Raw genomic sequence first — 26,280 nt, 5'->3', positions numbered from 1 at the left:
CAAAAAAAATCTTTAGCTAATTCAAACAATAGTTGGCAAAGCCAATAGGCCTGTCCTATAAATGGAAGTGAATGGATGGTTTCATCCATGCAGTCATTAGTCCATCCTTTCACGCACTCACTCACTATCCATGCACTATTCCTTGCGCTCGTGCCCCTGTTTATCCATCCATTAACACATGCTTGTGCCCTCCCACTTGCTCACCCACAACGCCACACACAAACTCACCAGTTAATGACAGTGTGCTTTGTGTTATCACCCACTATATGTGCTGCTAGTCTGTGAGGAGTGTGAGAATGCTTCTGGTTGTGTGTGACTGTGAGGAGTGTGAGAGTGCTGTCAGTGGTGTGAGACTGCTACTCGCGGACAGGCGAGAGTGCTGTCAGTGGAATGAGACTGCTAGTTAATGAGGGGTGTGGATTGTTACCTGTAGTGTGTGACGGCTACATTATTTTATTACCATTTTATTTTTTTACTCACTGCCAAACTGAGTGTGGGGGCAGGGCCAGTTCGTCATTGCTGCTGATTGGCAGCAACGAGGAGTGACCACTTCAGTTTGAAGTGCGCATGTAGGTCTGGTCGGCTATCTTACAATCGCCAGCCCGACATGCGCAATTCAAACCTTGGAGAGCAGGCACAGGCCTCAAGTGCATTTCGGAGCGCTGAGGCGGCCTGCTTCAGCCAATCCAGGCGCTTTACTCATGCTGCTTAACATTGTTAACAGCATGGGAGCAGCTTCTGGATTGGGTACGGTAGTTGGCTGTGTGCCCTCACCTCGCGCACGGTAGAGTCTGGAGCCAGGGACTGGAGAGCATTGAGGACGTGCTGTAGGATAAGGTAAGTGAAACTTTCAATTTTTCCCTTTTAATGTAACTTTTTAATGTATGTTTTTAATGTATGTAGCACCCCACCGTTTTTTTATGTCACCAACCGCCTCTGATGGCAGTACGTTTTTATACTTTTGACAAGCATTGACCATGGACTGCTGCCAGAGAGTCCCACCCACCAACTCCCTGCCCCCTATGAATTGCTTACCCCCCCACATCATATGAACAACCAGTTGGGTCTACTGGCACCAGCAATATGTGGATAGAGTTTCAGCACCCTGCCCGACCTCTTACTGTTCGCGAAAACTTGCCCTCTGCTTCAGAACTCTGCCTCCAGCTTCACATGAATACTTTCACAACAGTTTCTCCCAGCTGCTCTCCCTGACAGACTCTGGTCCCAGTGTGTAAACTCCATATCCAATCCAGCTCCTCTGTGTGCGCACTCACGTTGTGCGCATGTGCGGTAAAGTGACTTTCATGCGCAGGGTGCGTGTGCAGCACAGTCAGCTTGACAGGAGTATCTGGTGTGCCACCAGGCAGGATTACTATTCCGCACTTATGCCAAAGAGCATAAACTCGTGGGTGCACCAAAGAGTGCCCTACTCTTGCACTAGATACCCAGCATAGCACAGCATAGACCCCACCCACCACTGTGATCATCACTAGGAGAGAAGCAGGTCGAGCCAATGTTTGAATGCAGCGGCTATCTCACAAGTAGGGTATCCACAGCGCCTAATGCTGCATTGTACTGAAATGCTGCTGCTGCTGGTAAGTGTGCATGCTGCACAACTGCTGTGTCTTTTCAGTGGCAGTCAGCACAGCACATGCTAGAGCTCGGGTGTCACAACAGAAGGTTTTGGGAAGATTAACTAGTAGGGCTGGCTTCTGAGGCAATGGGGAAAAAATCAACGCACCTCTATTGCAATTCCTGTGGGAATGTTGGTACTGGTTTGGGAAGAGTCCCAGATCAATGAAGTTAGGAAGCTCCAGTCGTAACAAATGGAGTCTTTACCTCCACCATCCATGGACTACCTTACTTTTGGACCCAGACTGAGCACAAAATACATCCCTTTTGACACTTACTTTAGCAAGGCAAAGCAACCCATAGCTTACTCAGTGGTTTGGGCTGAAACGCAGAACTCTGGAAAGCACACAAAGTACTTAAGAAATCAATATCCAATGAATGCTTTTACTTTTAAAAAACACACACTTTAATTCACACACTAATAAATCCTAAGCATAATATTACATATTACAAAAAAATACAACTTGAGATTGTACGCAATGAAATACATACCATTCTATGTCAGGACCGGAGGCTTCAGATTATGCTTCTCTCTCTTTACTGCAAGCCAACATAGCAGCCAATCAAAACTTCAATAACAAAAAATTACATTTCCCATGAACCCTGGAAGTCCATTGTCCACCAATCACAGGTCTGACCCCTGTATATCAGTCTTTTTTTAACACCGTCCTTCCTCTTTCTTTGCTGCTTGCAGCCCACAGATAAATCACTTTCCTTTATTTGAGAAAAAGTTGTCTTAAATGTACTAAAATTATAGTGTGTACTATATATTCACAGCGTGGAGCGGGCTCTACACACATCGCAGTGCTTATTTCTTTAATTAGCCGCATGTTCGATCGCTTCTTGGCGATCACTTGTCTCACGGCATTTATCTAATTAACCCCCTTTGTAATCCAGGGTGGTTACTTTGGATTTCATTCACGGAAGGCGGGCGTTGCCCGCGATAAAGCTTAGGAGTCAAGCGGACTCCCAGACCGCGACCGTGCCAAGAGGACTAGTCCTCTTTTTATGATGATGGCGGGCATGCACTCTCCTCGGTCTCCCAATAATTAATAGGAGCAAGGAGAAAGCAATGCGCGCAGTTGGAAACGCATCTATTTTTAGCGTTTTTTCAAACGATTAATTGATTTCTTGAGCCCTCGAATGCCCGACAGGGCGCTTAAACAAATCAAGGCTTTGCCTTAGGGAAATTGCAGGGGCTAATTCTCTCAACTTGTGAAAACATCTCCCTGCTGGGGTCTTCCCCCCACCCCCATTTGAACTCCTTCATACATCTCCATTTAATCATGGCGTACTACACTGAGGAGGATGAGTATTATCAGGATCAACTTGAAGCAAATTATGAACATCATATGTAGGAAAGATTAGTGGAGGCGCTGTGCTATCATGTCCAGGACTCTGTGAAACAGGCTCTTATTAAAGCATTAAAACCCTTTACTCAGCCCCTTGTGAGCTTTGGTCAGCCTGAATGGAGAGGACGCTCTCTTCTTGACTCTGGGTCACAGCAAGACCAGCCTTCTGAAATGGGCTGGCTTTGCCTGGGGAGCCTCAAAGGGACCCACATCCTCTGCAGATATTTTGGCGCATATGGCTGCGTCAGTGATGAAAGATCATGGTTATGGGTCCTTTCCTAGTTTGGAGGTACCTGAGACAGGTCTGGATTTGTCTATTCTGACAGAAGGTCTCCCTTCCTCTGACTCTCATTCTTCGGGTTCTGATCTAGATCAAGACAAGCCTAAACTAGCCAGAAAACGCAAACGCAAATCTCATAATGTACAAGAGAGTAGTTCATCTTCTCGCACTCTTTCATTTGATCCTGAGAGCATAATCCATCCCCGCTCCACGGAATGGATTCCATGCGCAGAGGTAGCACATTATGTGCAAGATCATATCAGAAAGGGTTTTGACATTGATGTGCAAAAAACTTTGCGCTCAGAGTCCCCCGCCCTTCGTTAATGGGCAAAGTGGCAGATACTCCTGATTTAGATCCAAATATGGCGACATTCATAAAGAGATTTTCCAAAGACCCAAAGAAAGGTCTGGAGCGAGCCTGGAAAGGTTGCCAGAATAAATTATTGGATATCTCGGGACCAATCACAAAGATCCTAGAATTGGCTGTTCAAGCAAAATAATCTAATTCCCCCCTGGGCCCCCAGACAGTGCTGGAATGGACTCAGCGAGCTAAATGTTTATTGGGCAACGCGAACTATGCTATGTCTAGAGAACGCAGACGTTCTTTTTTGATGTGCATTGATCCTAAACTACCAGAATTGGCTTCCAATGACGCCGGTTCTTTAGCGAATGGTTTACTTTTTGGTGACAAATTCGTCAAGGATTTGGGGAAGTACGTTGCCACTTTCTCCGCTTTAGACAAGGCTCGGTCTTCAATGAAGATGTTTAACAGAGGCCTTTTTCTCAGGGCAGGCGCTACGGGGTCGGACGTCAGGCCGCTGATACTACCAGACCTCGGGAGGCTACAACTAGCAGGGTCAAGGTTATTACTCCAGATCAGGGTTCTGCCCAATGAGAGCCTGTAGAGGTCGTGGTTTCCGGAACAAGAGGTGGCTTCAACTCCTCCAACGGAACTTCCACAGGTGAGAATTATCCCATTTTCTGAGGTTTTTCTGGGGGGGGGGGAGATTCAAGGATCACGTAGTAGCCTGGGAACGTTTCTCTCAAGACCTTTGGGTTCTCCAGTCAGTGCGAGGATACAGAATAGAGTTTTACGCCCCTCCTCATCAGAGGTCTTTTCCTCTTCCAATTCTTTTTTCCCAAGCAGAAAGCTCTTTTATGGATGACAAGATAGCGCATCTTCTGCAGAAACGTGCTATCTTCTGTTCGAGTCAACATCCTACAGGGTTCGTCAGCTCTATTTTCCTGGTTCAGAAAAAAGGCGGCGGGTCTTGCCTGGTTCTCAATCTGAGAGATTTTGATTTATGGGTTGTTTACCATCATTTCAAGATGGAAGGCATCCATCTCTTAAGAGACCTTCTTCAAGAAGGGGACTTCTTAGTGTGGTTAGACCTCAAGGACGCATATCTTACAGTCCCTATATTCAAAGTGCACCACCGGTATCTTCAATTCTGCTGGCAAGAGCATTGGTATGAATTTGCCGTTCTTCCTTTCGGTCTTTCGTCCGTCCCATGGTGTTTTATTAAACTCTTAAGACAGGTGGTTCAACTTCTCAGAGAAAGAGGGGTCTGTCTCATTATTTATCTGGACGATATTCTGATCATGGCTCAATCGGAAGAGTCGGTCCTTCTCCATCTCTCTTGGACAGTCCAGCTTCTTCAGGACCTAGGATTCCTTATCAATTCAGACAAGTCAGCGATGACTTCCTCCAGAGTCATAGAATTCTTAGGCTTTAAGGTAGACTCCATCAAAGCCCAATTGTTGTTGCCTCAGACAAAGAGGAGTTCCATCAAGAAAGAGTTGAGGAGAGCCCTTGCCTCTCAGACTATATCATTGAAGACCCTAGCACGCTTAGTGGGTCTTCTGGCTTCATCTATCTAAGCGATATTTCCAGGACCTCTTCATTATCGAGCTTTACAACGACTGAAGATTTTGCATCTTCGCAAAGACTTATCTTATGCAGAACAGATTGTTCTGTCGAACTAAGCCAGAGCAGAGATCGATTGGTGGTTGGCACACATGGATGAATGGAACGGCAGAGCCATCTTTGCATCAAGCCCAGAAGCGATTATAGAGTCGGACGCCAGCCGTTGGGGTTGGGGTGCTCGTTGTGGCCCAGTCCAGAAAGGTGGCCGGTGTTCTCAAGAGGAGATGAATCTACATATCAACTGCCTAGAATTATTAGCGAGGGGATTTGCAATTCGCTCCCTGTCTTCTCGTCAAGCGAAATGTTGCATTCTTCTTTGGATGAACAACATTTCAGCGGTACAATATATAAACCATCTAGGAGGGACCAGGTCCCATGATCTAGTGGAAATCGCAAAGCAGTTTTGGCAGTTTTGTCTGCAACATCACATTTCAGTGACTGCGGAATATATTCCAGGTCGAGCCAACCTGATTGCAGATTGGAACTTCCGCTTCCTCAAGGATAGCAGCGATTGGAAACTGAATCCTCAAGTCTTCAACAATTTGAATCTTCAGTGGGGCCCTTGTTCGATAGATCTCTTTGCCTCGAGGCGCAATGCTCAAATGACGAATTCTTTCAGTTGGAGACCAGATCTTTTGGCGTCGTGGCCAGATGTTTTTCTGCAGTCTTGGGAGACAGGGATTCTTTATGCGTTCTCTCCCTTTGTTATGATTCAGAGAGTACTTTCTCAGGTGAGAAGACAGAAAGCGGGATTCACTTTGGTTACTCCCATTTGGAAAGCGCAACCATGGTTTCCAATGGCGATGTCAATGTTTTGTGCTTATCCAATTGCAATTCCGCTGGACCCTCGGCTGCTGTTGGACCCAGTGGGGTCTCAACATCCTCTGACCTCTGATATGGATGGGGCAGTTGTCCCTCATGGTGTGGAGAATTTCCGGAAATGATGGCAATTTCCTGGAGTTTCGGACAAAGCAATGTTTTTCTTGTCCCAATCTTGGGCTCATTCCACTCACAAAAGATATCAGTCTTCCTGGAAAAGATAGGTGTGTTGGTGTGGTGAACAACGTATTGATCCCATGGGGACCTCTATTACTATGATTGTCAATTTTCTTTCTTACTTAGCCTCTCAGGGTTTAGCCTACAGAACCATCAACAATTTCAGATCGGCGATTTTAGTGGGTCACCCCTATATAGAAGGGAAACCTGTAGGAAAACATCCGTTAGTTTGTAAACTCCTTCATGGGATCAGAATGGTTAAGCCGCCTCAACCTAGATATTCTTCTCTTTGGGATGTGGATATAGTCTTAAGGTTTTTTAAATCATGGCCTTGTAATGAGGATCTTTCTCGCAAACAGCTTTCAAAGAAGTTAACTATTTTACTGTGTCTTTTGTCCTGTCGGAGAGTGTCGGATGTGCGTGCACTGGATATAGCAGGTAGAGTATTTACTCCTTCAGGAGTTTCATTTACTATTTCTAATCGTACAAAGACAGCTTCCAGATATGTTTCTTATCCAGCTTTTCCTCACCATCAAAAATTATGTATTGTGAAATGTTTAAAAGCTTATGAGGAATGTACTTGTGAGATACATTGAGATTTACAAGGGCAATTGCTAATTTCTCTACAGAAACCTTTTGGCCCAGTCTCTGTTGCTACTTTGGCTTGTTGCGTTCGATGGATCATAGAGGAAGCTAGAATAGATGTTTCTATGTTTGGAGCACATTCAGTTAGAGGAGCTATGGCCTCTAAGGCGTTCTCTGACGGTTCTCGTTTAGAGGATATTATGAGAGCGGCTGATTGGTCATCAGATTCCACATTTAAAATATTCTACCATACACTTATTGTAGATGTGGTTACAACAGCTGTGGATCAGCTTTGAACTAGCATAACCCTAAGCCTCCGGTCCTGACATAGAATAAAATAATTTCCATCTTACGTGTCAAGAATTTTCAATTCTATTAAGGACACGGAGGCGAGGATGATCCCACCCGAAAAAATACTTTATTGTATTAATTATCTTGTTGAATTTCTGCTATGCATGAAGTTTAAATGATAACATACCCACCCATTATATCATTTCAGGAGAAGGCTATTATTTGCGTATTTCTTTATTCCTAGGTACGGAAAACAAACGGTGCCTGAGCGGTTTTATGGAGACGAAAGTCGAGTTGAAGATTGGTATTCGGCAGGAGGATAGTCGATGACATCTCCAGAGTTTCAGTTCTTTCAAGGAGATTCCAGTTCCAGGGAGTCAAGTACTTATTTGGTTTGATTGCAAAGAAAGAGGAAGGACTGTGTTGATATACAGGGGTCAGACCTGTGATTTGTGGACATTGGACTTCCAGGTTTCATGGGAAATGTAGTGTTTTTTTATTGACATTTTGATTGGCTGCTATTTTGGCTTGCAGTAAAGAGAGAGAAGCATAATCCTCGCCTGCGTGTCCTTAATAGAATTGAAAATCCTTGACGCGTAAGCTAGAATTATCTTTTTACTCTACTTCCTCTTAAACTAGAAAGCACTAGTAGCATATCTGGCTGCAATGTAGCCCGCCTTCCTGTTGTATTATGTCAGCGAATTCATGGTCAAAATCCTTCTAATTGAATTTGTCACATTTAACATCATAACACCCCTTCCTGTTTTGTTTGGCAGACAGTTCACAATGTCAAGCCCCTTTCTATTGCATTTACAAACAGCTCATGATGTAACACCCATTCCTGTTGTTAGGGGTTTGCAGGATGCAAAGCCCCTTCCTGCTCTGTTTGACACAGGGTCTGCATTAACTATGTCTCTGTCAGTTATGAGCAATGGGACTAATTTGTTAGGCTGGCTAACACAACTGTTGCCACAAGAAAATGAACAAAATGTCGGAGCCAGAGTCCTGGGACCTCCTTATGATTGGATCCAAACTATGCACGAGGTACTCTCATTTTATTCTAGACTCTCAGGGTGGTGAGGCAGAGCAGTCCAAAGCCTACTGAGGGTGGTGGAATGTGTTAACAGCTCGGAACGCCGCAAAGCATGCCTTAACACTGAGGCAGAGCAGTCCACAGCCTACTAGGCTGGTGGTATGAGTTAACAACTCGGAACTCCGCAAAGCATGCCTTAATACTGAGGCAGAGCTGTTCAAATCCTACTAAGGGTGGTGGTATGAGTTAACAACTCGGAACTCTGCAAAGTATGCCTTAACACTGAGGCAGAGGAGTCCAAAGCCTACTAAGGGTGGTGGTATGAGTTAACAACTCCGCAAAGCATGCCTTAACACTGAGGACGTAAAATGTAATCTGCCATTCTGTTTGTCTTAACAGTTGTATTTTGTTTTAGCACAATACAGCCATAGCATTACTGTACATTTATATGTATTTTAAATGCACTGCCATTTTGTTATTCTGTGTTCTACACTGTGCATTTAGCCTAACAGATCTAGTAAGCGTAGCCTCATTTCAAAGTTAACACAACTAAATGAGAACTGGAGAAATGAGTGAAGTCAGATGTTTTACCCTTGCTTACGTCATCATCTTAGGGGATTCTCTTATTCTTCCCACGAGAAGCGCACAGCACCTGCTCATTCCTGCCTTTACGTAGTTTCCACTTTGCCACATGTTCTTTCCTTTATTGATTTGCATTAAGAAAAAGATTATAATATAAATGTTGTGCTGGAATGTATGGATATTAGTATTACATGCCCCAACTGACCAGGAGGCAAAGCTCAGATCTGTTAATATGGTGAGCCACACTTAGCGTATTTGTGATGCTTGCTTACAGTTAGCAACTCAGAACTCCTCAAAGCACACATTAACACTTAATAAATCAACATCCGGTCAGTGATTTTACTTTTAAAAAGAAAACATACTTTATTTCACACACACCTAAATACCAAAATTTCAAATGTACACGGTGAAAGACAGACAGACTTCTCTAGTCCCTGCTGATCTAGAGATTTGTGTAAGAATGTCTCTCACTATTAAACAGTGTGAAACTTTAGAGACTTGCCTGTTGGGTCTATTCCCCAGACCACGGACGCAGAAAGTGGGCACAAAATTCATAGACCTGACATTTGCATTAGCTAAAAGATTTATAGTCCTGATGTGGAAGTCCCTGATGGGTCCAACATTTGTGGGCGCATCTGACCTTATTTGATGTTTTATATTTTTTTGATAAGGGGACACGTTAGAGGTTCGATGGACAATTTGACTACACTTAGAGTGATCCACCATGGACACAAATCTTACTCATGACCTTAACCAGAAACATAACAATAAGTTCAATAAATCATTATCGGTATATTTGAGTCAGAAATCTTCACGCACCATGATCCATGTGGCCATGAATAACCACACCTTTTAGTAAAGTTAGAAAGTTTATTTCCCTAAATTAACAATGCTAATATCACGTAAATAAATCTCAATACTAAAGGATACACATATACAAACAACACAGGCTTACCAAAATGGCGGAAGAATCTCACTTTAGCGAAAGCATTTATCATTAAACATTCAAGGGTTACTGAACAAACTTACAATATCAATAACTGCGTAAGAGAAATAGCATACATTTGTTAGCAGATGAATAAAGGCAATTTTCTGTGAAACAGTGACACACTAACCCCCTAATTTGAATGGCATGTTTGGACTTCATGCAAATAGAAGAATAGACAAAAACGTCATTTGGAAAACATCTGATTAGGGCTCTATAAAAATAGCTGTTGGCACATAAAAGAAAGAACAAAATCTACAACAAAGACATTTGCAGTTGTTATACCTCTCCGGTATGGATCATCAAGCAAAGATGTCTTTGTCAATGGGAAAGTCGTCAAGTCTTCATTGGTAAGGGAAGTGGAAGGGGATTGGCTCAGGGTCGATTGGGCTCTTAGTTAACTGAACCAACTTAGCAAGGGCATCAAACTACAGAAAACAGCATTAACATTAACAATCATTGGTAATAGTAATTATGCAATGAGGCTAAACGAAAAGGAAGGAAGGGCATCTGGAACTCTGTTCTTCCTAGTATGTTTAGTCAGGATAAGTCAAATTCACAAAGTAGTTTCTCGATCTCTCATTGGTCAGCACATTGGGTGTTCAGAGTAGAACCAATAAACATGAATTCTTAAATCTGTGATATAGTTAGGCAGTCTCTCACATGTCAATGATTGGATCCTCTTCTCCCATTCCCTTCAACAGTTGTAGTCAGATAACATTTTGTTGCAAACATAACTCCAGTCAGTAGTACCATTGTCACGTCCTGGGAACGAATATGTGACAGAACAACTAGGTCCCAAACAACTATAGCCTAAACCACTACTGCTAAACAACTAAAAAGTCTCTACAACTAAGTACTGAACAACTACTGTCTGAACAACTACTGTGTCTGAATAACAATTGCCTGAACAACTAATATATATATATATTCTAAACAACTAATAAACCATAAAAACCAAAAGGAAAACCTCACCTTAAAATTAGTTGTTCAGGCAATTGCTATTCAGACACAGTAGTTGTTCAGACAGTAGTTGTTCAGTACTTAGTTGTAGAAACTTTTTAGTTGTTTAGCAGTAGTGGTTCAGGCAAGTAGTGGTTTAGACCTAGTTGTTCAGGATGTTTCCCCCTGGGAACATCAGTTTCTCACACACGAAAAATAAAAATAGTATAGTATAGTAAATAAACTAGTATAACATTGCAACATTACATCTTATCAGCACTGTGTGAAAAAGGAACAATGAACACATATGTTTTCTCTACTAAGACTGAAAAACATTCATGAACATTTATTTATGCCATGAAGCTTAACATGAGGCCTTGTCGACTAGGCCCATTATTTCACCATTACTCTATGCTTAGTAATTTTAAGCAAAATATTTTATTAATGTCTTACACGTTATGGCTACCACCTAAGTGGGCACGTTTCTCCAAAACACTTGATTTCACTAATTTAGCATAATTCATGTTAATTCAGCATGGCTAATCATTGAAATATTTATTAGTACTTATTTAGGCTTTCACACACTTGAGGAATGGGTGAGGAAGGTCACAGTTCGGTCACAGGTTGGGCTTGTGTGGAAGAGAAAGCTCTCTGTAAAGAAGATGCCCGTGATGTACGCAGACGCCCAATAGCGTGGATGTGGGCGGAGATTCAAAAGAATTAAGAACACCCGGAGGAGGCTGCAGGAGACAAAGTGAATGGTCAGGACTTGGAAGCTGAAAGCTCTAGTGCAAACTACATAGGAGAAGATGAAGAAGGAGACGACGGGCCCCAATGCAAAATGAAGTGATATGACTGCAAGGGATACCTACTCTAGCACATAGGCACTGAAGAGTGAGAGGTGAAGGGTGGTACTTCACGCAGATACTAGACTTACCAAAAGGCCTAATTACTCCTGATGCGTATACGACTGACAGGACTGGTTGAATTGCAAATGGACAACTGGGAGGCCATTTAAATAGAGATTGGCATCACAGGGTCTAATGAGAGTTCGGAAAACATATGTACCTTAACAGCAGATGGCATATAAATGTATGTGGCTGCACTGTACTGCATCTGAATAATACAGCTATTGTAGATTTGTCAAAAATTAATGTTTCCCTACCCTACACCTTGTTACAGCCATGCAGCCGACTGAGCACTATCTCTCCTATCTCTGTGTTAATAGTGACATATCGTTGTAACTATATTACTATGTAGAAATGCCAATAAACACATCTTTAAAACAATCAATGTGATACTCCTTGCTGTGGAAAGTCTTTATTTGTAGTAGTTACACCAGTTAAAATCCATTCCTATTGTAGATGATGCAGGGTCTGTGTTATGTCCTATTGATTATGCCATCACTGTTTGGAATGTTGTTGTAACAGAATATAGATTGTGTGAGAATATGAAATCGAAGAACTGGAGTAAAGGCTGGAAGCTATATCTAAATATATATAAGTGGTATAGTAGGAGCTTTGCATGTCTCCTAGTTCAGCCTAAGCTGCTCTGCTATAGCTACCTCTATCAGCCTAAGCTGCTAGAACACTTCTAATCTACTAATAAGGGATAACTGGACCAGGCACAAGGTACCCTCTATAAGCCAGACCAGCCTCCTACAGTGGGGCACTCTGGGAGCATCTGAGTGGCCAGTGCCAGCAGGTGACATCAGAGCCCTCCCCTGATAGGTGCTTACCTGTGTAGCTAGCCAATCCCCGTTTCAGGGCTATTTAGGGTCTCTCTCCTGGGTGTTTCCTCAGATTCGGATTGCAGGACTCCAGCAGGACTCCTCTGCATCCTTTACTTCATCTTCTTCCAACGGAACCACAGCTGAACCGTCCAGGAACTCTACAAACTGCAACAAAGAAGCCAAAACGACTTCTGGAAGTTTCCAGGTTGTGCATCCCCTGAGGACTGCTGGTCTTCAGCTGGCACCAGAAGAACAGAAGGAATCTCCTGTGAAGTGATGGAGTCACTTCCCTGCTTCAGCACGCACCTCTCTGCAGTGACAAACAGTGGCTTGGGTCCCCTCTCCAGACGAAAAGCATGGATCCAGCAACATGGGTGGCAGACCAAAGTGACCCAGACAGTCCTAAGGTCCAGCTGTCCAACTTTGGTGGAAGTAAGAGCTTGCCTCCCCACGCAAGACAGTACCCCCATGCAAAGCATGACTTGCAGTTGCCAAGGCCTGTGTGCGACCTTCCAAGAAGTTCTTCGTAGACAGCACAGCTAATGCCCCCAGCACTCCATCTTGCGACACATAGCTTCCTGAGTGGTTCTCCGGCAGCGTGGGATCCTTTTGTGTCATGCTGCATGGGCCTCCATTTGCACCTTCTTTGTCCCTTTGCTGTGGGAATCCTGTGCGCGTTGCCTGGTCTTCTGAGGACACTCTGAGTTGCTGAGAGCCACCTCTTTCTCCCCCTCCTGGATAGAGGCCACCAGCTCCCTGGTGGTTCCAGACAGCGACATTTTCCGCCAACCGCAAGTTTTCCGTGTGCCAAGGCTTGTTGGCGGAATCCAGTGACGCAACCTAAACTGCAATCATCCTTCCGGCGTGGAACCACGGCAACTAGGAATCCGCATCTGTCTTCTTGGGTGCATAACTGACTTTGTCCTCTCACCGGTGGTTCTTCTTTTGCACCTTCATCCGGGTTAGCAGGGGCTCTGGCCTCCCTGGACTCTTCAGTGCCTCTTGGACTTCATCCCCTTCTTCCACAGGTCTTCAGGTCCTGGAATCCATTGTTGGTGTCCTGCAGTCTCTTCTGGTTCTTGCATAATCTTCTATCACGACTTCTTGTCTGTTTCAGGAAACTTACTGTGATTTACTCCTGTTTTCCTGGGCTCTGGGGTGGGTTATTTTTCTTACCTTTGGTGTTTTCTTACACTCCCAGCGCCCCTCTACACGCTACACTTGCCTAGGTGAGAAACCGACTTTCGCATTCCATTATTTTAGTATATTGTTTGTGTTCCCCCTAGGCCCATTGCAATCTATCATGATTTTCACTATTTGCACTGTTTTCGGACTGTTTTTACAGCTATTTCAGCACTCTAGTGCATATACTGTGTATATTACTTACCTCCTAAGGGAGTATCGTCTCTATGGTATCTTGGGCATTGTGTCACTAAAAGTGCAGTACCTTTATTTTTGTAACACTGAGTATTTTCTTTCATGTGTGTGAGTACTGTGTAACTACAGTGGTATTGCTATGGCTTTGCATGTCTCCTAGATCAGCCTTGGCAGCTCAGCTACAGCTACTCCTAGACAGCTTGGCTGTTAGACACTGACTATATTTCACTAATAAGGGATAACTGGACCTGGTATAAGGTGTAAGTACCTTTGGTACCCACCAAAAACCAGGCCAGCCTCCTACAGGGAGGCATGGGTGGGTGTAAGGAATCTGCAGCTAGATAGAGTCTATACTAGATAATGTGTTACAGAAGGTAAGTAACTTCTTCATCTGATAGAGACTTCGAGCTGCAGATTCCTTAACTTTGAATAGATACCCAAGCCATAACCTCCTGGCGGTGGGCTGTGGGCACCTCTACTTACAATAAAAAGTCCTGTAGAACCGAATGGGCAAAGTGTCCATTGCTCCGTGCCTGATTGTCCAGGCAGTAATGTTTTGCAACGTGTGCAAAGATGTTCACGTTGCTGCCTGACAAATATACAGGACTAGAATGCCCTGATCTAGTGCAGTGGTAGTAGCTTTGCCCTGGTAGAATGAGCGCATAAGCCCTCAGGAGGCTGCTTCCTGGCCAATGCGTAGCAGATCCTGATGCAGAGAACAACTGTAGGAAAGTAGCCTCTTTCTAGCATGGTTGCTCCCACTTTTGGCCTGTTTGTGAGTGTATGTCAGTGTATTTTACTGTGTCACTGGGACTCTGTTAGCCAGGACCCCAGTGCTCATTGATAAAAACCTATATGTCAGTGTGTTTTGCCTGTCTCACTGGGATCCTGCTAGCCAGGACCCCAGTGCTCATAGTTTGTGGCTTAATGTGTATGCCTGTGTAGTACCTAACTGTGTCACTGAGGCTCCGCTAATCAGAACCTCAGTGCTTATGCTGTCTCTGCTTTTAAATTTGTCACTGTAGGCTAGTGACTTCATTTACCACTTTCAATTGGCACACTGGAACCCCCTTATAAGTCCCTAGTATATGCTACCTAGGTACCCAGGACTTTGGGGTTCCAGGAGATCCATATGGGCTGCAGCATTTCTTTTGCCACCCAGAGGGAGCTCAGACAAACCCTTACACAGGACTGCCATTGCAGCCTGAGTGAAATAACATCCACGTTATTTCACAGCCATTTTTCACTGCAAATAAGTAACTTATAAGTCACATATATGTCTACCCCTCACTTGGTGAAGGTTAGGTGCCAAGTTACTTAGTGTTGCTCTGAGGACTGTCTGCCTTCACCCTGCACTGGAGGCCAAGAAGAAATCTCCTGTGGATCGACGGAATCTTTCCCCTGCCAATGCAGGCACCAAACTTCTGCATCACCGGTCCTCTGGGTCCCCTCTCATCTTGACGAGCGTGGTCCCTGGAACACAGGAGCTGGATCCAAGTGTTGCCGACAGTCCAGTGGCCCTTCTGTCCAAATTTGGTGGAGGTAAGTCCTTGCCTCCCCATTTGGTGGAGGTAAGTCCTTGCCTCCCCACGCTAGACAGTAATCCTGTGTACTGCGTGAACTGCAGCTGCTAGGGCTTCTGTGCACTTCTGCATGACTTCCTTCGTGCACAGCCTAGCCCAGGTCCCCAGCACTCTGTCCTGCATTGCTCAACTCACTGAGTTGGACTCCAACTTCGTGGGACCCTCTTTTGTTGTGCTGAGTCGACCGTCGTGCTCAAATTTTCTGAATGCCTGTTCAGGTGCTTCTGCGGGTGCTGCCTGCTTCTGCGTGGGCTCTTTGTGTTGCTGAGCACCCCCTCTGTCTCCTCCTTCAAGGGGCAACCTCCTGGTCCTTCCTGGGCCCTGGCAGCACCCAAAATCCTCAACCGCAACTCTTGCAGCTAGCAAGGCTTGTTTGCAGTCTTTCTGCATGGAAACAACTTTGCATCCTCCAGCACGCTGTGGGACGACACCTTCTGACCAAAGGAGAAGTTCCTGGCATCTTCCGTTGTTGCAGAATCTTCTGCTTCTTCCACCCGGAGGCAGACCTTTTGCACCTTCATCCGGGGTTTAGTGGGCTCCTGCCCCCCCTGGACACTTGTGTGACTCTTAGACTTGGTCCCCTTCCTTTACAGCTCCTCAGGTCCAGGAATCCGTCTTCAGTGCTTTGCAGTCAGTTGTTGTCCTTGCAGAATCCCCTATCTCGAGAGAAAAGATTCAATACAACTACTGAAACATTCTTATTGTAGTGGAGAGACCATATAAATCTATAGTCAAAGGGGCACACTAGAAATATTGAAATGGAGAAATACTTTCCTGACACCTGAGCTCCAGTGTTCTTTTCATCTCCAAAACGTGATGCAGGAATCGAGGACACATTGCCAATTTTACTCTAAGCAGAAAGAAAAAGAACTCATGGAAATTGAGGTTACTAAGAAGGTCTTATGTGTAGGAGAAGCTAACTATTGAAGATAGATGGTCAACCCGTTTAGGCCCTACTGGACACAGACAATCTGTAATGCCTTCTCACATAAGACATCCGCGCCAATCTGGTGGAAGGTACCATTAATGTACTATGTGTACATGGGGAACACAGAAAGAGGCCTTTGGTTAAGGTGAATATTCAAGATAAAAAAGATAATAATACACCTATGAAGGTTAAACAAGATACAAATATATTGGTTGTGGTATTACCACAGCTACCAGAGTCTCTCATTTTAGGAATAGATTATCCCTAGTTTCAGTCCCTTGTGCAGGAAAGTCTAGGAAAGGACGTTTTGTGATTACCAGAAGCTCTTTTTTTCTTAGAGGACTGGAAAGTTACAGCAGTTAAAGGAAGGAAAAGTAGAAAGGAAAAGAGGAGATTTGAGGTTGGGGTAGTACCACAGGTACCAGAGTCTCCCATTTTTGGAATGGATTATTTCTAGTTTCAGTCCCTTCTGCAGAAAAGTCGAGAGAAGGACGATTTGTAGTTAACAGAAAGTCCTTTTTCCTCAGAGGACTAGGAAGTTACACCAGTTAAAGGAAAAGAGTAGAAAAAAGTATCAAGCCCCCCACAATTCAGTTCTAATGGGTATAGAGTTTTGGGAAAGTGATCAAGACTTCTGGGCAATCCAAAGGAAGGATGCCCCTGTTACAAGAAGCCTGGAGATGTGTAAAGGAAGAAGACGAGAGAGAGGTATGCCCCTATATTTTCAAGAGGAGTGGTTTATTATGGAGGAAAGGGGGAGGGTTCAACAGAGCCAGCTATTGGTACCATAACCCTTTAGGGGAAAAGTCCTATTCTTGGCTCGTAGCCATTTACTCTCAAGACATTTTGGGAAGGAAACAAACTGAGAAAGAAATACTAAAATAATGTACTGGCGAGGGATATTTGCCCAAGTTAAACAGTACTGCAAGGAGGGTGAAATCTGCTAAAAACATAGTCAATACCAATCTCCTTCCCACAGAGCTCTATCGTATTCTCTATCTATAATTGATGAACCATTTCAAGAGTGGATATGGATATACTAGGATCTCTTATTCCATCTAAAAGAGTTCACCGGTTTGTCCTTATCATGGTTGATTACGCATCCCGATATCCCAAGGCAGTTCCCCTAAAACAAGCTAATGGGACTAAGATCACTAGCGCTTTGACTGATATCTTTTCAAGGGTAGGTTTTCCTCGGAAAGTCATAAATGATCAGGGCACTCCATTTGTATCCTGCTTGATGGCCCAAATCTGATTGAAGTTGGAGAGAAAGCAGATTTGTACTTCTACTTATTATCCCCAGACTGATAGGTTGGTAGAAAGGTACAACTTCACCTTAAAGAGTACCCTAAAAAATGAGTGGGATTAGTGGCTTGAATCTGGGATCAGATGTTGCCCTTGGCATTGTGCGCCATAAAGTGTCAAGAACAAAGTACCATGGGCCATTCTCCCTTTGAACTACTCTTTGGGAAAAAACCAAGAACCTTGCTTGAGAAGGCTCAAGAAGCCTGGGAGATTAAAGTTGGCACTACCAAGCCCCTTTTAGAATGTGTCACCCAATTACTGGCCAGATTGGGGAAAATAAGAGACATTGCCTCCCAAAATATGGAAAAGGGACAATGGCATCAAAAGTCTATTTAAGACAGGCAAGCTAGGCTCAGAACCTCTTGACCTGGGTATTTGATACCTTTGCTCCTACCCTCTACAGAAAATACAACATTGAGTCAATGGCAGGGACCATATAAAATAATCAACCAAGTTACATCTGTAATTTATAGCGCTGAAATCAACAGTGCCGTAAGGAATCAGAGGTTTATCATATTCATTTACTAAAAAATAGAAGGGACCAGCTCCCGCCTTATTATTAAGTCTGTCTACTGTCAACCAGTCCCTGGTAGAGGGTATATTGAATAATAGTTATCTGAAAATAAAACAGAGGAACTTCTAGGAACCTTGAAGTAATGCTCCACCATATTTTACTCTTACCACCAGGCAGACTAATGTGATGAAACATTGGATGACTACTGAGCCCAGCAAGACAGTGAGGCTGAGACCTTATAGAGTTCCCAAATCTAGATGGCCAGCCGTAGATAAGGAGGTGAAAACCCTACTAGTCACTCCAGCAGAAACTTCTCTCAGACTTTACCTAAGGCCGATTGACTACATATTGATCCCTATCCGATCACATTAGTTCGGACCCCTGAGGCTAAATCAGGCGTGTTAGATGAGATCAGAAATTTTAGTGAAGTTCAGTGCCCCAGGCCAAGAGTACTGACAACTAGTTCTGAACTCTCTATTATTTCATGGAACTTGGCTGAGTTAGGCAGGAAGCTGGGAGATCCCGACTGGGTCAATTATATAAACAAACAGGACATATGTTTATTCCAGGAGAAATGGGAGGAGGACCCAGTTTCCTTGGATGGGTTTTTATCATACTACGCCGCAGCCCAGCCTGCACAGGGGGGTACTGGACGTGCCAAAGGGGGCCTATTGATATTGATAAACAAGAAATTACAGTGCGACCATTTTGCGCTAAAAATAGATTTCCCTGATTTATTGGGTGTCCAGCTTATATTTGATCAAGATTTTATGAAGACTATAATTAATGTATATGCCAGGTCTGTTTCACAGAGTCACAGATTTTAGCTCAGTTGTCTGAATATATGGATACCCTGCATTTCTCGACCAAATTAGTGGTTGCGGGGGATATGAATTGCACTTTTGAACCCTCTTGTTTAAGCAGTGATCTAACGATTGAAGAGGATGAACTCTGGGGTATCCCTCAATTGATGAACAGGCGATTATATACTCGCTCCCGTGTTGCCTTACAGCTGACATCCTTGTGTTTTAAATATGGACTTAGGGCCTGTAATGGCCATACTTGCTCTGATTTGTGCACTGCATTTACCTTTAAGCGAGGTCAGTCCTCGAGTGTTATAGATTACTTTCTAGTGGATGTCAGGCTATGGCCATCTTTAAAAGACATGAAGATGGACTTTTGTTACGAGAGCAATCATAATCCCTTGCTTCTCACTTTATATGGTGGTGCATTTAGGAGATCGCGGAACATTCACCTTACTGATGGCCCGGAGCCTCTCTTGGATAATAGCCATACTCGCGTCAGCTGGCCTAAAGTAATGTCCGATCCGTACTTGATTAAGAGTATTTACCAACTGTTTTTTTATGCTATGGTTGATTACGAGGAGGTTGAAATCAGCAATATTCCAATTCTTAGCATCCACGAAGTAATGATGAGGGAATTGCAAAATATTTTCTATAAGAAGACTACCACCAAGCGCCTTGATGATAACCATAAAATTAGCGAGTGGTTTAATAAGGATTGTTCCGAGGCCAAATTAGCATTAAAATCAGCCATTATGTCCTGTTTACAGGGGGCGATAAAATCAGCCAGATTTACCTATAATAAGACCATAACACAGGCAAAAAAAATGCTGGGAAGATAAAACCTAGCAGGACCTCCTTGATGCAATTAGGCATAATGATAATGCAACATTCTGGAAGTTACTGTATTATAGACATAGAGGGGGCAGGAGTACAATCAGCATTCATATTCAACCTGAGAGCTGGGTGGATCACTTTACCAAACTATATGCTCCACTTAGCAACCTTTTAATTATCGACCCCCCCCCCAGCAGATGGTTAAAACATGTCATCCCCCTGATGGTCAAGTGAAGGATACTCTTAATCTTGCTGACCCAATTGTTTTTACGATGGGGGAAACTATTACTGCAATCAATTCCCTAAAATCTGCTAAAGCACCAAGTCCAGATAAGATACCCAGGGATCTTTATAAATCTGAACCAGTAATATGGTCCTGGTACATAAACACGATTTCAAACACTATAGCAGCTGGGGGCCCAATACCCAGTACCTCCAAAGGGGTCGAAATAATTCCTATGCATAAAAAAGGTGACGTAAGTTCCCCTTCTAATTATAGATCTATTAGTCTCATTGACAACCTCCAGAAAATCTTTGCCAAGCAGCTTCTGGACAAGCTACTTGATTGGGCTCAAGATAATCAGGTGTTATCTCCACTCCAGACGGGCTTCCGCCCGAAAATTAGTACGGTGGACCACGTTTTCAGGCTGATGCTTTTATACTGAAAATATGTAGTCCTTGCTAAGCAACATTTATATGTTGTCTTTGTGGACCTTCGGTCTGCTTTTGATATGGTCCCTAGAGAAAAGTTATGGGATGTCCTGCATAGAATGGGTACTCCTGCCAATATAATTTACTTATTACAACGGCTACATGAGAACACATATGCTCAGATGAGATGGGGTAACCAGGGAGAATTAACAGATCATATTCCTATTTTACGAGGGGTTCACCAAGGATGCGTCCTGGCACCAACTCTATTTACTCTATTTGTAAATGAGGTACAAGCTGTGTCTCTCTGTCAAAACAATGCCCCATCCCTGAATGGACAGAAAATTCCTCTTCTACTTTTTGCAGATGAATCCTCATTTCTAAGACCCCAATGGGTCTTCAGATTCTAATTGACAGGTTTAAATCCTTCTGCATAGATTATGGATTGGAACTAAATGCTAGTAAAACCAAACTAATGGTGTTTAGTTCTGGACCAGTAAGGAGATGCACCATCATTTTAGATGGGGCACCCTGAGCAAGGTTAGTTTAATAGATTATTTGGGAGTGAGGATCTCAAACAACTTTCATTGGGAAGATCAGATTAGCAAAAGTGTGACACTTCTTCAACATAGGTCAGGTGCTATCCTGCGATTTTATAAAAGTACTGCCACAAAAGGAGTTTCTACGGCTATTAAGATCTATTTAGCAAAAGCGCAGTGTGCTGCTGCCTATGGTGCTGAGGTGTGGGGATTTTGTAATACTAATAAAACAATCTGTGGGCGAAAATTTATTTGCTAGAGCAATACTTGCGTGCCCACGTAGTACACCCTTGATCCCGCTTTTCTTGGACCTTGGGTTTAACTGCATTTCTGATCTGATCTGATAGCTCTGAGACCCCTACTCTTCTGGGTAAGGATCTGGACTACTCCAGAGCTTGCCATCTACAGGGACTCCCTTCTTGACATCCTAAAAAGACCTAATGCAGTTTCTATTCCATGGCTTAGGCATAGGTCAAAATGGTTTTGCACCTTGGGGCTTGAGAGCTATTGGGAGAACCCACAGAATTTAGGAAAGGCCCAGAAACAATCCCTGAAATCCGCCTGCTGGTCTTATGTAAGAAATAATCACCTCTTTTTGATCGATCGCTTAACTAATCAATTTCTGGATTTTAAGTGGTATCCCAAGTTTGAATCTTATTTAGATCTTATTCCTGACTTATTGGGCAAGAGTCTATACGTCCGTTTTCGTTTTGGATGTTTACCGTTATTATCCTTAACCGGCAGCAGGAGATTATCATCAACATCCGATTTATGTCCTGGCTGTAATGACGTTTCCGAATCTGTCGAACATTTTATGTTTTTTTTGCCCAGTGTATGCCCGTCCCCGACGTAAGTGGATTTGTTCAGTTTGTCGGAAATTGGGCATAAGACAATGTGGTATTGCCTTAAGGATCTCGAAAAGTGACATTTCGACTCCTATAATCTATGCAGTAAGCAAGTTTCTTGTGGCTGCATGGCATATACACATGTGTCTTTTAAATATTTAGAAATCTGTAAATATGTATATTATAGGTTAAGAAATTAATGGTCAAATGTATACCTATGATTTTAACTCCTTTTTAAAAGATTTTAAACTTTGGATTAATGTGCATTTTGTATTGCTTTGATGGTTACTTCTGACCGAATAAAGCTTGTGTGATGATGACCAAACTAGTCATTGAGGTTTTAAAATGTGGATTTCCCCAGTTACCTCAGTGCCAAAACCATGATGTTAACAAAGTTAACGTTAAGTTAACAAAATATCTAGGTTTGACACTTATCCCCTGCCCCAAATCGATGCGGTAACTGAGAAGCTGGGAGACGCACAGTATAGCAGCACTCTCGACAGGGTTATTGGCAGGTGCTCTGAACCCAAAGGACAAAAAGAAGACCACTTTCTCTGCGACAAATGGGTTATACCAGTCACTGTTTTACCCTTCGGACTCCATGGGTCACCAGCAACCTTCCAAAGGATAATGAACAATCTGTTACAACCACATCAAAACTATGTGGTCACATATATTGGTGATAAATTTCTAGGTTTAGCTGGGCTGACCATTTAACCCATTTACCAGCAGTGGTAGGAACATTGCACAAAGCAGAGTTGAAAGTAAATGCAAAAAAAGTAATCTGGTATTTAGACAAGTGAGGTATCTAAGATATCTACTTGGAAACTGGTATATTAAACCCCAAGATGAAAAAGGTTGCTGCTATCCAGAATATACCCTTTCCCAAAACAAGGATAGACTTAAGAGCTTTTTTTTTTTTTAGGACTGGTGGGATATTACTGTAGATTCATTTCCTCTTTTTCCCATTGGGTTTCTCCACTAACAGATCTACTAAAAAAAGAATATCGATACCTACCAGCTCCCGAAGAACCCTTCCCCTGAGATATGAGAAGCTGTTCAGACTTTTAAAACAATAATTGCCTCTGAGCCAATATTACAATCACCTAATTTTGTGAAATCCTTTGTGTTACAGACAGATGCTTCTGGGGTAGGATTGTAGGAAGTATACTTGCAGAACGATACATAAGCGGATAAAAGAACAATCCCATATGTCAGCAAGATGCTTCCCCTCAGAGAACAGAACTATTCAATAGTGGAGAAAGGATGCCTGCTAGTAAAATGGGCAACTAAATCCCTACAATATTATCGGGAAGGTAGAGCGTTCTAAGTGTATTCAAACCATGCCCCATTAGAATGGTTGGCTTGGAACAAGACAAATAACTCATGAAAACTGAGATTTTTTTAAAGTCTACCATCTTTCAGGTATACAACTCACCACTGAAAAGGAAAAGATAAAAAATAATGCAGACTTTTTGTCAAGATATCCCAAAATCAGATTTCTTCCTAAACAGGAGAAAGGAAGGGAGAAGAGATGTGAGTAGAGCAGGAATACATACTCACCAGAACGGGCGGATTCACCCACACTCGGGCACCCACAGCCAACCTTCGTAGAAAAAATGGAACAATGTTAAGAGGAGAAAATAAAGAAAACAGAGGACAGACTGATAAGAGAAGAGGGCGGAGGATGGTGAGAATGGATCCCACACATGTAAAGTAACAAAAACCTATATAATGTCACAGGAAGAAGTTACAGAGAGCGTGAAGAAGAAAACGACAGCCATGAGACAGGAGACAATCAACACAGACAGAGAGATGGACCCAGTCCTGGAAAGAAGCATGAAAGGAACAGCTGTGGTTCAAGAAGATTCCTGAGATGAAACAGACTACGTTGAGGATACTTGGTACGAAGATTGGTGGACACTGCTGACAGACACACCAGTGCGCACCACAGGCCTGGAGGGCTGTGGATCCTTGGGGACTACCAGTGGTGGCTAGAGCAGGTGAGCCTAGAGGAGAGAAGAAGACAAAACATTAGTCAAGGAAAACAAGGACAGTTGTCATCTCCTGTCAGCAGGTGCTTGGGATGTTTTGTGTCAAAAAAGGAAATTGGCCATGCTAAAACACAATTTGGTCACAGGCGGCAGAAGGTACTGAAAAATATGCCTATTCCTCAGAGGTCGGAGGAAGACGACATGGAATTGGAAGTGGATTTATAAGAAGGTGCTTGGTGCACTGCAAGAGAACTATGGCAAGAAGTCTAACACAGTGGTGGAAAGACATAAATGTTTCTTATGGCTCAATTGCAAGGCGAGAGCATTGGACAATATACGGGGTGTCTAAGGATTTTGGCAGCCACCTGTAGATTTAAGGATTATAGGATAAAATAGTGAGATGTCAATTAATAAATAAGACGTCTAACTGAAAAATTCAGGAAAACTAATGACTTTATAAAAGGTAACTTATTTAGAGAAAGCTTTATCTATTGCTAAAAGAAAAGAGAGCGTGTTTACTTACTTGAAAGAATTGAATCCAAAGTCGTCTGATTTGAAAGAAGAAATATATGTGTGTTATAGTGACATTACAGAAGTAAATGTGATTACGAGAAGGGAAGGAAATCAATTTGCTGGCATCGTAAATAGTTCAAAAGGTAAAAGTAAATCATAATGTTTTAGATATGGCAGTATGACACACCATTAATCTTTGACAAACTATCCTGCTATGAATGCCAGCTTAAGAAGGCGTGTGTAAAGCTATCAGCAAGGGAGAAATACAGCTCATCCAAGTCTCATAAGAGTGTGCAGTTAATTGTGAATGTTAACAGTCATGAGAAACAAGTATTATTGATTCTGAGAATGTCAAATCAAACCAGTCTAAAGAAAATCAGATAAATGTGACTGTTTTGTGGAACCTTACAACCCACCAAAGTGTAAAGTTAATGTCATGGGTGTTGGCATTGGCTGATTCCTGTTCTCCTTACACGTTACTTAAATAAAAAGTATACTAACACATTGAAAAAGAACATAATAATGAAGTTTCTGAGTGTGAAGAAGAGTATTGCTGAGGCGCCAACTTTGAAACCAATTTATCCCAAAATCAGGATCATTGTGATAACAGACTGCAGTGCATATCATCTTGGTGCTGTCTTGATGCAGTTGAACCATGGTGGCGGGAAGAGTAGTTGCTCTCATGTCAAAAGCTCTCAAGCGGTTGGAAAGTAGTTATTCTATAATAGAAAAAGAAGCATTGGCTTGTTGGTGTACCTTTCAGTTTTTCCAGACATATTTGTTGGGTATTAAATTTGAGTTGAGTACAGACCATAAACCTTTGGTTGATGTTTTTTCCATTAAAGGCTTCTCCGAGGGCCATTTTAATTGCAGGAGTTTTAATATGAAACTAAATATGTGCCAGTTTTCAGAAACATGAGTGCTGATTGTGTACAGAGGCTACCACTAGAAATTGTGATGAATGTTGAAGAGCATGAGTGGATGGTCACAAGTGTTTATGGTGTGTCTGTAGGTACCATTAGTGACGAGGAGTGGAAAAATTAAGTGACAGTTCATCCAGAGTTGGCAAGTGTTAAAATAACACATATCACAAGACTGGAGGAAAGCATTTGACAATGATGCTGTGTTGGCCAACAAAACATAATTGAAAAATGCTTTCTTCCAGTTTTGTGATATGTGTTTCTTTACGATGCATGCTTTCTTCTTCATGGATGACATTCACAATTGCCCTTCATGTAGCAATATCATCACTCTTTCTCACAATAACATGGACAGCACTGATCGTTTACCACAATAAACCCGACCATCCACCATTCATAATTCTGACCAAACTAACTTAATAACTAAGAATAGGCAGTCTACGTTTTCTGAACCTGGGAAATTCTACATGTTTTTGAAAATACAGTTTTGCTGGACAACAATTAAATATGAAATATGAGAAGGATGGTTCGTAGCGGATGGAATATATTCTTTGGTGACAAAAATGCAAAAGTAAATTCTGATCCAGGTGAAATGAGACGATTTACAATATGCAATAGATCACCTGGGTGATTTTGTGATTATACAATGTAATCAATGTTGTTAACAATCCTTTTTTTTAAAACATGTATATTATTAATTGCTATTTGTTTTATGATTGTTAGGAAAGAAGATGTGTTATCCTCTGCTATAGATGATCTCACCACTGTCTGGTATGTTGATGTAATAGACTGTAATGTATTTGGATATGAACTGGAGAAGAGGCTGGAAGCTGTATCTAGGTCTGCGTCTCCATTGGAAATTTACTTATTATCCTGAATAAAAAAAGACCTTCTTTTATTTGGAGTACAGGACTTCTACCCTCTCTATTAACAATGTCTCCATCAGTTATGAGCAATGGAACTATTTCATTGGTGGCCTAGCACAACTCAGCCGGATGCTGACCCCTTCATTTCTTTCACTCTCTCTCTCAGTACCCCTCATCACGTCGGCACATTTAATCTCTCCCTCATTGCTTCCCTATAAAGTAGATACACAGGGCCTGATTACAACTTTGGAGGAGGGTGTTAATCCCT

At 42.8% G+C, this 26,280-nt stretch overlaps 1 long non-coding RNA gene across 1 annotated transcript; it reads left to right on the top strand.

The window, feature by feature from the left end:
• Positions 1-637: 637 nt before the first annotated feature.
• LOC138296763 (uncharacterized) lies at positions 638-25,919 on the top strand. Its single transcript, XR_011203892.1, has 3 exons — positions 638-837; positions 7,308-7,444; positions 25,870-25,919. It is a non-coding gene; the product is annotated as an uncharacterized lncRNA (long non-coding RNA).
• The last annotated feature ends 361 nt before the right edge of the window (positions 25,920-26,280 follow it).

Source organism: Pleurodeles waltl, chromosome 5 (genome assembly GCF_031143425.1).
Source record: "Pleurodeles waltl isolate 20211129_DDA chromosome 5, aPleWal1.hap1.20221129, whole genome shotgun sequence".
NCBI classification, from domain to species: Eukaryota; Metazoa; Chordata; class Amphibia; order Caudata; family Salamandridae; genus Pleurodeles; species Pleurodeles waltl.
The sequence above is the reverse complement of the archived record's forward strand: the minus strand, read 5'-3'. Positions and strand labels throughout refer to the sequence as shown.